Source organism: Orbicella franksi, chromosome 14 (assembly GCF_964199315.1).
Source record: "Orbicella franksi chromosome 14, jaOrbFran1.1, whole genome shotgun sequence".
Classification (NCBI taxonomy): Eukaryota; Metazoa; Cnidaria; class Anthozoa; order Scleractinia; family Merulinidae; genus Orbicella; species Orbicella franksi.
The window spans coordinates 12,131,450-12,143,773 of NC_138158.1; the positions used below are offsets into that span (position 1 = coordinate 12,131,450).

General features: G+C 43.2%; 1 protein-coding gene and 1 pseudogene across 1 annotated transcript in view; both read left to right on the forward strand.

Annotated features, from left to right (window-relative positions):
- The window catches only part of LOC145467730 (uncharacterized), a 256,990-nt gene that overhangs the window by 208,853 nt on the left and 35,813 nt on the right, over positions 1–12,324 (forward strand). The window lies entirely within an intron of this gene.
- Positions 5,635–9,601, forward strand: LOC145467670 (uncharacterized; annotated as a pseudogene).

The window sequence follows — 12,324 nt, forward strand, 5'->3', positions numbered from 1 at the left end:
GAGAGAAAATTCCAGGCAAAATCTTTCTCGTCTACATTGTCCTAGTGTTAACAAACATTCTCCTACTTAATGTCTGTTCATGTCATATTACTGAATGGGAAAATTATATGATATAAGAATTTAAAAACTTAAAAATAAAAATAAAAATTGGCCTAATAAGGCAAAAAATGTCAAAGTGCCAACTTGTGAAAAATCACGCGAATTTCGGGCAGAGCCCCCCTTCAGTGTGAAAACTGTTAAATGTTGATTCGGGCGACTGTTCATTTGAAAGTAACGTACAGAAGCTAAGCGCGCGGAAACTAGACGCGCACTCCGTTTATATGAAATAGAAGCAATAATATTGTCCTCCGGGTTGCAAGAAGGTCTGAATCAAAGGAATATGGAATAGAACTTTAATAGTATAGTTTGACCGGAAGTGTCGCTTATTAAATTAGCATTCTCTTCTAGAGGAATTGTTTTGGTGTTGTTAATATATAACTTTTCAGTTACCTTCTGCGTTCTCAACAGATGGACAACAACACGCATTTGGATAGCACAAGATTAATACACCTTTGGAGAACACATATATCCAAGTCACTATTTTCCATGAACACAGGATCTTTATGTCGTTCACCTATTTATAGAAGAAGAAGAAGAAGAAGAAGAAGAAGAAGAAGAAGAAGCAGAAGCAGAAGCAGAGGCAGAAGAAGAAGAAGAAGAAGAAGAAGAGGAAGAAGAAGAAGCAGAAGCAGAGGCAGAAGCAGAGGAAGACGACGAAGAAGAAGAAGAAGAAGAGCAAGAGCAAGAGGAAAAAAGATGAAGAAGAAGAAGAAGACGAAGACGAAGAAGAAGAAGGAGCAAAAGCAGAGGAAGACGAAGAAGAAAAAGAAGAAGAAGAAGCAGAAGAAAAAGAAGAAGACGAAGAGGAAAAAGAAGAAGAAGAAGCAGAAGAAAAAGAAGAAGAAGAAGAAGAAAAAGAAGAAGAAGGAGCAAAAGCAGAGGCAGAAGCAGAGGAAGAAGAAGAAGAAGCAGAAGCAGAAGAAAAAGAACAAGAAGAAGCAGAAGAAGAAGCAGAAGCAGAGCAAGAACAAGAACAAGAACAAGAAGAAGGAGAAAAAGAAGGAGAAGAAGAAGAAGAAGCAGGAGCAGGAGCAGGAGCAGGAGGAGCAGGAGCAGGAGCAGGAGGAGCAGGAGCAGGAGCAGGAGCAGGAGCAGGAGCAGGAGCAGGAGCAGGAGCAGGAGCAGGAGCAGAAGAAGAAGAAGAAGAAGAAGAAAGAGTATGGGCTCATTAGCGCTTTTGCCACTTTTTTGTTCTTATTCATCTATGATCTATTACTGAATAGGCACACGGCAACATGGAATCTATTTGTTAAGCTAATGAGGAAAAATGTAAACAATGACGTCAACAGCAATCGCTATATTTGTTCACCGCCAAATGCAAATCTGCGAAATTGTCACAACCGACTCATCTCTACCAGGGGGACCCTCTAAAGGGAGAATATGCCAGATTGTTTCTCAACAGCAGTGGGATGAAAAAATTTTAATCGATGACGTAGTCGTCGTTTAATGCTGGCGCGCAGCATTCCTTTGGATAGTGGTTTCGCACTTTTTTCACGCTGCGCTTATGTCGCGCACGATTTATCCCTCGGTGGAGGCGAAATGCACTCTGGGAGCTAGTAAATAAGACACATCAGCCGTCTTTGGTTTCGGAGAGTGAGAAACCTGTCCTTTGCGGCCGTCGTTTGCAGTTTATGATCCGCAGAGAGCCTTTAACTTCAGCATTTTAAAAACAAAGATTTTGAGCGTGGATTGTGCTTTATCCAGTATCGGATAAATTTATGCTCAAGGACAAACTCACAATAAGAATATATCGTCCATACATACAAGTTTAGATCGACAAGCAAGTCGCACCCCCGATAGGTCAAGGGTCCACATTAAATTTACGTATTTGTGAGCGCTGTGTAGGCCGGACCTTTGCCTGTCTTGAAGTGAATTGAATGAGCACTGTCAGAGCATTGTATGAGCATTGTATGAGCACTGAAATATCTGAACTAAACTTCTCTGTGGACTGAAATATTGGTGAAATTGAACTCAGTTAAATTCAAGAAGAGCATTGAAGAAGTTCACTGTCAAACCAGTTGAGATACCACAAAGCAACGGAGAACGATGTAACGAAAAGGTGAGCTATCTGAAGGTTGTAGCACCGACAAAGTGTTGGTTAGATTTCCAGTTGTTAAACGCAGGTATCGGGACTGGAGTGATTGTCGCATTTTATCCATTTTCTTCTAGTTAGGCAGGGGTCGCACTATCGATGTTTACATTGGACATGAATTCTATCTTCGCAAGCTCGCGACATGCGCGACCCTTATGTCGCGATCACTATGTCCGCGACACCTTAAGATCAAAGAAACTGATATCCTGCCACGAAGCAGGTCACATCTCGCCTAAATGGCCTTAAAAAAAACATTTTTTCTTTTTTTGCAATGTCATTCAAATCTGAAATTCTGCAATTAAATTAGATTTCACAACACAAGCACGCATCGTGTACAGAGCTCTTGCTTCAACATTTTCCCAATTGTCACAAAGCGTTATCAATTGTAATTCTTCAATATGGCCAATCACTTTAATCCGTACGAATTTCAATGCTTTCAGTTTTCATAGCAGAGTGGAAATGACTCGCAGCCGATTTGTTTTCAGCAGTAAAACGCACAGCCACAAGCAGTTTCATCGTTTCCTCCGAGTCTAGAGCAGCCTTCTGTTTCACAAAAGAAACATTCTGGGGAGAGAAAACGTCCAAAAAGAAAAAGTCTAGCCAAAGGGAGCGATGATGTTTTAACGATGAGAAAGTCCTTTTAAGCTTTGGGCCGATAATATAGTGATTATTATCAGAATGGTATCATATATCTTTTATTTCGCAAACCTGCGACCCCAGTAACCCTCAGAGGGTAAATGCCCGGACAAACTTGTTTGACAAAAACAAAAAATGTCCACAGTGCGACCCATGCCTTACGTTTGAGGACGTTCGCGCGAAAATTTTCCAGCATTAATTTTTTTCTGAGACTTTTATCACTGTAAGATAATGAGTTAGTTATTTCCGCGATGTAAAAAAAATAGGGGTCACCGACTTCGTTTTGGAGATAACATGCCCGGAAAAACACCCTTAATCTAAAAAATCGGGCTTCGTTAGCGATTAAGGCCACAGTGTCTGTAAGCCCAAAAATATTGCAATTAGATCTTTGAAGTGAAATGTTCTCTGCCAAACATTGTTCAAGTGGACCTATTAAGTGAATTTGGAAAACTGGTGAGGTTCCTCACAGAACAAGTTCGCATTTGATGACCTTAGTTTCACGCGCCTTTCAGCCGCAAGATGGTAGGATTTGATGTCCCGTGGACAGAAATCTTGAAAAAAATTTTAACTTCCCTCATTGATTTTTGTTCATTTTTGGACACTGTGGAGATAATTGTATATAAAATCTGTTTCTGGAAAGAAAATTAGGGGTCACCGAACGTCCAAGATCGTTAAATCCAAGCAAAGCTATAGCAATAGCCATCTGCCCTATCATTGTTCATTTTATTACTTAGGGGTCGTTTACATGGAGGAGGGTGCCTCGGGGGGGATAGGGGCACCCTATGTAGTAGGGTTTCCCTTCTCTTTTGTTTTATACGGTTCGTTCTACATGCGAGATAGGGTGCCCCTAGGGGCTAGGGTTGACTTTTGTTGACATAAGCCCATGTAGAACGAAACGGTAGGGCTGGCTCGGGGGGCTAGGGCTATGTCTTGTTATGATAAGGCCGCTGACCACCAAGTAAAAGGCGCGAAATTTCAGTAAGAATTCAACATAGCTACGAATAACATTTCTAAAGGTGAATTATTTCGCCGCTATCAGCTGCAGAAAAGCTTAGAATACGAGGAGGAAGATCAAAACGAGGAGCAGTTAGAATTCAACGACCAACTGGAAAGCGGCAAAGGCGGAGATGGAGAGCAAGCGTTCGCCTGTGAAGAAGAAGAAGCCGCGAAGACTAGCACGTGTTCAAATGAAGCTTCGACCAAGAAACGTAAAAAAATGCAAAAGCAGGCAGTAAGCAAGAAGGTTAAGAAGTTTGCATGGACGGACGATAAAGTGGAAGATCTTCTGCAGTACATAAACGATTATAAGACAAATTGTGACTTCAAAGGAATTGATTTTGAAGCAGATCTTGCTTCTTTGTGTGCTGCGGTGCGAAAATGCATAGAAGACGACGTTTTTCAAGAATTAAATATGTTAAAATCAATCCACACAACTGAAAAGCAGCGGCCAAAGATGAGAGAGTGACAAGAATTGCGTTTGCCGCCGAAATTTGTCTGCGATCCACCATTTTGTCTGTTTACTAAACTTAGCGACCACCCCTTCAAATTAGCTCTTGGCCCTAGCGGGGAGGGTGCCCCTAGATTGCATGTAGAACCGCGGTATCTTCAACCCTACCAGGTAGGGTGCCCCTATCCTCCCGAGGCACCCTCTTTCCATGTAAACGGGCCCTTAGTGCGTCTTACTGCGCATGCTGGCTTGACGAAACGAGATGGTCAAAGGGAACGAAGACGCTGGGCACGAGGGTGGCTTAAGCATCCGTTTGTTTGATTATTTTCCAATTTTCTAGACAGAATTTTGAAAATGGCAGTTAAATGTCATCGCTTCTGCGTGCATTGCGTGCCGTTTATTTAAATACTATGAACTAACGTTAGTTTTTAAACAATTGATTCAGAAAAATTACTACTGAGAGAAAAAAATGCTAAAGTAAGGAGCAGTTGCGGAAAAACTACGGAAACGAGGGAACCTAAGCAAAAACAGGGGTTCAACGACCCCCGCTGGGACACAGAGGTATAAACTAATCAGTTAGACTCTACGTAAACTTTAGTGGGTTTTCATAACTGTGCCCTGTGTATGTCATAAAGCAGTTTGTAAATTTCCGTTGATAGAGCTGAGGTGCGATTTTTGAGTGAAAATCCGATTGAACGGTTGTGCATATAGGGTGTTCTGAAAACGCGGAGTGCGGAGTGCGGAGTGTACATTTTCTGTTCGAATTATCTTTTCGGTGGAAAATTACTAATTTCAATTTGGAAATAAAGTAAGGTAGGTACACACTACTTCAAGGTTTTTAGCCAAAAGGAAAACGAAAAAAAATAAATCCTAAAAGATGCTATTCACTTGAAAAGGATCTGGATCTGAAAATACATTCTGTTGTCGGTCGTTAGTTCAACTTTACACGGGGAACTAAGAAGAAGTTAATCGTTTTGGGTTTCTTTGAGGTATTTGAGCAGTGATTGAAAGCTGCTACAAACACCTCAAAAATCCCCGAAAACGCTGAAATAGGCCAAGTGGACGACAGAAACCAGGCAAGGTGAGTATATTTTCTTTATTATATCCAAAAGAAGATAGCATTTTATTTCGTTCCGCGTTTTTATCCCTCGTTATTTTAAACTCCAGACATTGCCTTATAGCTGGTTTTCGAATGACGTCACTAAAATTCAAACTACAAAACTATTGATCTTCCGGAGATTTTACTTTAAAGATGTATAAGAGCAGCTTAAAACTAATATTCATACAAATGTTCACTCCGAACACAGGCTTCCCAATCTCAAAATACGTGGTGTATGCGACAGCTTGTGTATATAGAAAATTGTATGGGAAAATCACCGATCGTAAAAAAATTGTGTAAATAACTATCTCATTTGAAATAAAGTTTTCCTACCTCAAATGTGTCGCGTATTTGTCTCTTGTGCCGATTTTAAAGCCATTCTGACGCCTTTTATTGGAGTTATTCGAAACCGTTGTCTCTCCTTCTAAAAGAATGGAAAGACAGACCACTTCATCGATCGCTGGCCAGACGTCACTCCACAAATCTCTTTATCTTCGAAAGGAAAAGTCCCGAATCGCAATAAAACCAACAGTTTCATAAAGCCCAATAACTTCCAGTCCACGTACGTGTGCCTCGGCCGTGGGAAGACTCGTGAAGAACATTGACAACACGACCCTCCTTAAACCTCGTGTGTCAGCGCGTGACTTGGTTTAAATGGACCAATCAGAGTTGAGGATGAAACCAGCCACTTGACCTTTGCCTAACGGCTGTTGGCGCGGACCTGTTCACAAGCACATCAGGAAAGCCGAAGACGCTAACTTTAAGCCAACTTTCTCGTTCTTCACAAGTCTTTCGACCGCCGAAAGCACACGTACGGGAAAAGAAGACTCAGACCCAGCCCCTGCGCGGCCTTGCCGACGATGGAGAAACAGTACCTCTCTCCAAACGCCGAACGGCCCGGCAGAAAGTCAATTTCCTGGAGCTTATGCTCGGGCAAATAGCCAATTATTGTCCAGTAATATCTCGGAATAACTTAGTGAAGAATTCGACCTCTATCCAGTCTGTTTGGAACATGATACGCGCACATTTTGGCTTCCAAATCACAGGAGCTCACTTTTTGAATTTCGCTAACTTGCATTTAGAAGCTGACGAGCGCCCAGAGAACCTCTTCCAAAGACTCATGGCCTTTGTTGAGGACACCTTACTCCGTGCCAATAGCCTTTCCCACCATGGTGAAGACAAGTGTGGTAATAGGTTTTTTGCCTGGGAAAGCACTTCTGTAAAAATCTGGGGTAACTCTCTTGCTGCGGTTTATCAGTACCGGATCTGTTACAGGGAATTATCTTCAGAGACGTCAACAGCACTCAGAACTTTCGAATATATGCACGGTCTGCCATGGGCATGCCAGGCTCTGAGACAACCCTCGAAGAACTCATGAGTCGAGTGCTCGGTGACCTATCGAAGGAAGGAATCGTAGCCAAAATCGCAGATGACCTGTATTGTTGTGGAAACTCCCCGGATGAACTCCTATTGAACTGGAAGAAAGTTCTGCAGGCCCTGCACAAGTGCGATCTTCGCCTTTCCGCATCCAAAACGATTGTCAACCCTCAGTCAACAACGATACTAGGCTGGGTTTGGAACTCTAGCACTTTAAGTGCTAGCCCGCACCGCATCGCCGCTCATGCCTCGTGCCCCGAACCCGACACTGTCGCCCAAAGGAGGTCATTCATCGGAGCTTTCAAGGTGCTCTCCCACGTCATCCCAGGACACTGTCGCTGGCCGTGAATCTAAGGAGAATATTCAGTGGACAGATGATTTCCATGCGTAATTCCACAAGACCCAGGCAGCCCTTTCTACTGCTCACACCATCTCGCTACCGATCCCTAGTGATCAACTCTGGATCGTAACAGACGAAGCACTCCGCAAACTCGGAATAGGTGCCACACTACGTCACCCGTAATGACAATTTACGCCTGACAGGTTTTTTAGCACCGAACGGCGAGGCTCACAATTAACGTGGTTGCCATGTGAGGTGTAGGCCTTGGCAATCGCCGTTGCCACCAAACATTTCAGCCCATACCTGATACAGTCGCATCATAAGGCCTGCATATTGACCGACAGCAAACCTTGCGTACAGGCGTATGAAAAACTTTGCAGAGGAGAGTTCTCAGCAAGCCTCCGCGTATCTACCTTTCTGTCTACCGTGAGCCGTTACCCGCCTTCTGTAAGACATGTATCTTGCCCTGTGATACTACCTTCGGATTTCGCCAGTTGCAATGCAGCTCCGTGTGAGTATGAGGCCTGCCAAGTCTACATATTCACAAGACAAACCCAAGATTCTGTTACCAAACGCACCTCAATCCAAGACATACTCAACGGCAATGGGCATCTCCCGTTTACCAGTCGCACTGCCTGGTTGGCCACACAGTCGGAATGTCCCGATGTATGACGCACACACGCACATCTAACACGGCGAACGCGTCCTTCAAAAACACTCACCAACATGAGGGACGTTAAAAGGTACCTCAATGTCGCTACCATTGCCAAGGATGGCTTACTCGTTGTTAAGCGTAATGAGCCTCTCGCTCCCGCCCATGAATTCATCGTTGTTCCCCGACAAATACTAGAGGGACTCTTAACCGCGTTACACATCCAGCTCAGTCACCCATCCAGTAATCAACTCAAGGCTGTCACAAAACGCTATCTGTGTGCCCTAGATATAGACAAGGCCATCGACCCAGTGACTCAAGCTTACCACCAGTGTGCCGCTTTGCGTCAAACTCCGAAAGCGCGCGAAGAGCAGTTAACCTCCCTTCCACCCGAGGCCGTTGGCGTTTCGTTCGCCGCAGACGTTATCAAACGATCGAGACAGCTCATACTAGTGCTACGTGAATGTGTGACTTCTTTCACAGCCACGACTCTGTTAGAGGATGAGCGACACCACACCCTACATGACGCTATTATCCGCCTATGTGTCCAAATGCGTTCACTAGATGGACCGCCAGCCGTCGTACGCACTGATCCTGCCCCCAGGATTCGAAGCACTAACAGAAGATCAACAACTAAAGCATCACAGAATCACCATAGCCCTCGGACATGCCAAGAAACGCAACCAGAATCCTGTGGCCGAGAGAGCGGTTCAAGAGATAGAAAACGAGTTACTCCGACACGACCCCCAAGGAGGCCCCGTGTCTCTTTTGACACTAGCAGTAGCCACAGCTAACCTCAAGACGTGCATCCGCTCACGTGGCCTTCCCTCTAGAAAGATTTGGACACAGCGGGATCAATTCTCAAATCATCAAATACCACTGCACGACCAAAGAATCATCATTAAGCAGAACGAACAACGTATCGCCAACCACACCCACAGCGAGAAGGCAAAGGCCCCCACCACGAGGCGCTGCCCAGCTAATCACATCACCGTCGGTGATTTAGTCTACCTCTTCTCCGATTGCAACAAGACAAGAGCTCGCGATCGCTGTTTGGTCGTAGACGTATTCGGCTCTTTCTGCAACATCAGAAAGTTTGTTGGCTCTCAACTTCGAATTACATCTTACCGCGTGAAGACATCTGATTGCTACAGGGTCCCATCCGAAGTAACAGACTTCCGACCATCAGCAGCCAACAGTGATACTGACTCGTCATCTGACGAAGCCTTTCCAGCACAGCCAGTACCTTCCCCTCCATCTCCACCTGTCATACCAATTGCAGTATCGACACCTGCTACTCAGGAGGTTCCCGATGTCAACATTCCTGCTGACCGACACGAGTCCTGCAAAGACACTCCTCCTGATCCAGTTGTAGACTCCCCCACCACAGACAATGACTCTGATGCCTGTTCCTCGCTCCGCAGATCCACACGTATACGATGTCGTCCCGCACGATATGATGACTTTGTTATGGACCGTAATTGAGTTATGGACACTATAAACTTTAAGCTTTTGACTCTGAGTTATAGACTCCAACTATACAACCCCTTGGTTCAAAGAACTCGGTTAATTTTCTTTATAAGTTTTATATCCCTTACTGCTACTTATTTGGATCTAACTTGATGTTTGCCATGTACCCAAGGAGCTCGTCCTCTTTTTATATAGTTTGGAGGTAGAAGAAAAGAAAGCCACGCCAGTACCGGACAGCGGTACACTAGTTATAGGCATGCGTGGTTCCGGGCCTCGTGCTGTTCTACTGGTGTCGACAGAGCTGCAAAACGATTGCGCATGCGTCACTTGCGACCCAGTCGCGAAAATATCGACTTGAGCAACACATTCCGAATGAAAGACTCTTGACTTCGCGGTAAAATTTCGGTTTGTGTTCAGGCACGAAGCTGTTGTGCTCAGGAGATATGTTTTGGCGCTCTTACAAGTCGGTCTTTTGCGAAAGTACCTAAGTCTTAACTAAAGTAAAACCCCTCGGCGCTTTTCATTTTTTTTGAAAAATTCCGCCATTTTACTTATATGTTGCTATGGTTTCACGTTGTCATCCCCAGTTTCCCCGCGCGAATTAGTGACATACACATTCGTTTTGCAGCTCTGTCACTCGTGTCTGTAAGCGCGCTCGTTCTGTTATCGTCATAACAGTTTAATTAAAGCCTCAGTTGTGTTACGAATCGTGTCATCGACTTATCTCCTCTTCATTAACTGGCGTTGGTTTTGTGATTTACTACGCTTGAATTTCTAAGCTTTTGCGTGACGCGGCATTTACATGACGGCCTAGAGAGCTGTCATGATGGTTAAAAAAGTGACTTATTTCGCAGAATTTGGCTACATGAACAATTTATGTCTTAGAAAAAGTATTATTTTAATGTTTTAGAGTTCCTCGAGGGATAAATTCACGCTTCTGTAGCAAAATTCAGTGACAGATGTTTCTGTTGGTTTCCGGCCGCCATGTTAGTCCATACAAATCTCTATAAATTTGCGTAAAAAATTGCTGTGACCAGAATCTTGGCGAGAGTCTTTGCAAATTTACCTTCCTTCATTTCCAAGATTCTGGACTTTATCTATTGAATGATTTTGATTTTTAGTGGAGCTCCGGCGGCCGGAGCGGCCGCCATGCGGAGCCCCATACTCATATAGGAAAGAAAAGGAAATCCGTGAGTTGATTTTCTCATGGTTATCATGGCTAGCGGTATTGCTCGTGGGCGCCTACGCACGACGGCGACGGTTACGACGACGAGGACGACGGAGTCGCGCAACATAGCAGCCATACTCCAAATAATAGGTAAACAGAGACATGGAGCCTTGGTTTACCGTGTACTTCTTTGATACTGGACATCCATATTATGATCAGTTGACACCTGTCAAAACAAGGTATATGCTGACCAGTATCACGTGACCATATCGCAGGTTCAAGTTTGCAGCTCATCGAAGTCAGGTGGTTTTTTTTAAGTTGACCGCTGACCAAGTGCTGTTTTTCGATTGGATCGCGGGTTCATGTCAAGTTAACTTGTTGAAAACAGGGCAGGATTGTTTGGAAGCCGGTTAACGCTAACCCAGGATTAAAAGTTAACCGAATTATAACTTTTTCTTCTATACAAATGTACTTTGCTGCTTTGTTTTGTGTATATAATGATTATTAAAACTCAAAACAGAAGGCAAAACAATATACAGAAAACCTCACCCCAAAGTTACAAAAACTCAAATCAAAATTCTACCTTTCCTGGGTTACCTTAATCGGGCTCTGAACAACCCTACGCTTTTAGACTGGCCTAAATGTATATATTATTTTGATCTATTTTGAATGGCGTGACACTGAAAACCAGCAATAGAGCGCTCAAATTCTCAACGGCCTGAAGTGTAGGTGGCTCAAAACAGTTTTCTGTTTTTTTTGAGACTTTTAGAACTAGGTGCGATTTTTCAGGCTTGGAACTGCACTGTTTTAAATGGCTGTGCTAATTCTTTAAGGTAACTCTCCACTGTACCTTTCATTGTGTTTAAGTCATAAATTAAGGTTGCCCAGTTCTGTTGCATAGCAAGAAGCTTGACCTCCTTTTTACCATTAATTGCATCTATCTTAAAAACTAAGCTGGTGACACCGTATTTTTTAACTAAAAATCTTTTTATTACACAGAAAAGAAGAAACAGGGAAATTTAGAAAACATTCTGTGGAGTAGATTTTGCTTAAATTAAAAAAAAATTGGAAATTTCAAGATTGGACAAAATTCCTCTCCACAGTTATTTATTTTTTTTTGCAATTTCGCACATGCCTTCCGCTTTTGCTGTTGAAGAATTTTTTGCTTTAAAAAAGTAGGGTCACCGGATCAGTTTATGAGATATTAGCTTCGTGGATAAGGATTTTTAGCGCGCGCAATGTCGCACTTTGCGCACGCGTGAAGACAGTCCGCTGCCCAGTAAAGCCCGCAATTCCACGAGAATAAACGCGAATAACTGCGAATAGAGTTTTTTTTTTTTTTGCTGTTGTCGTTAGCAGCATAAGCGGTAAAAAAAGATACCCGAAGTAGTAAAAACAACGAAGAAAACTTAGTAGAGTAGTTTTTTTTCCTGCTGTTTTTAAAATTGATAGCCGGCGCGATCCATCGCAACATCAGCTAAACAAATTGACGTCAGTTTTTTTTGCGTCTGTCCTCTTATTGATGATAAATTGCGTCATAACATTGTCAAAGTGGCTGGGGAACTACGAGCCGCAGGCGAGTGGTTCCGCAGTAAACTTTGACAATGTTATGACGAAATTTATCATCAATAATAGGACAGGCAAAAAAAAAACTGACGTCAATTTGTTTTTTTACAATAACAAGACCCCAAAATGGTCAAATGCCTGGAATAAATGAGGGGAAAAGACGCCATAAGCTTGCCGTAAGCATTGAATTTCATTCAAAATGACGCCAACATTGTCATTAGCTTTTCTCGTGTTTTGATTGGCTACTTAAAAATGTCCATGAAATCTCATTGGTTAAAAAGTTGACAGCTCGACAGTTGAAAGTTGAGCTTGAAAACTTAGATAAATTAAAATTTTATCGGTCTGTACCCTTATTAATGGCAAAAATGAGCCAATCAG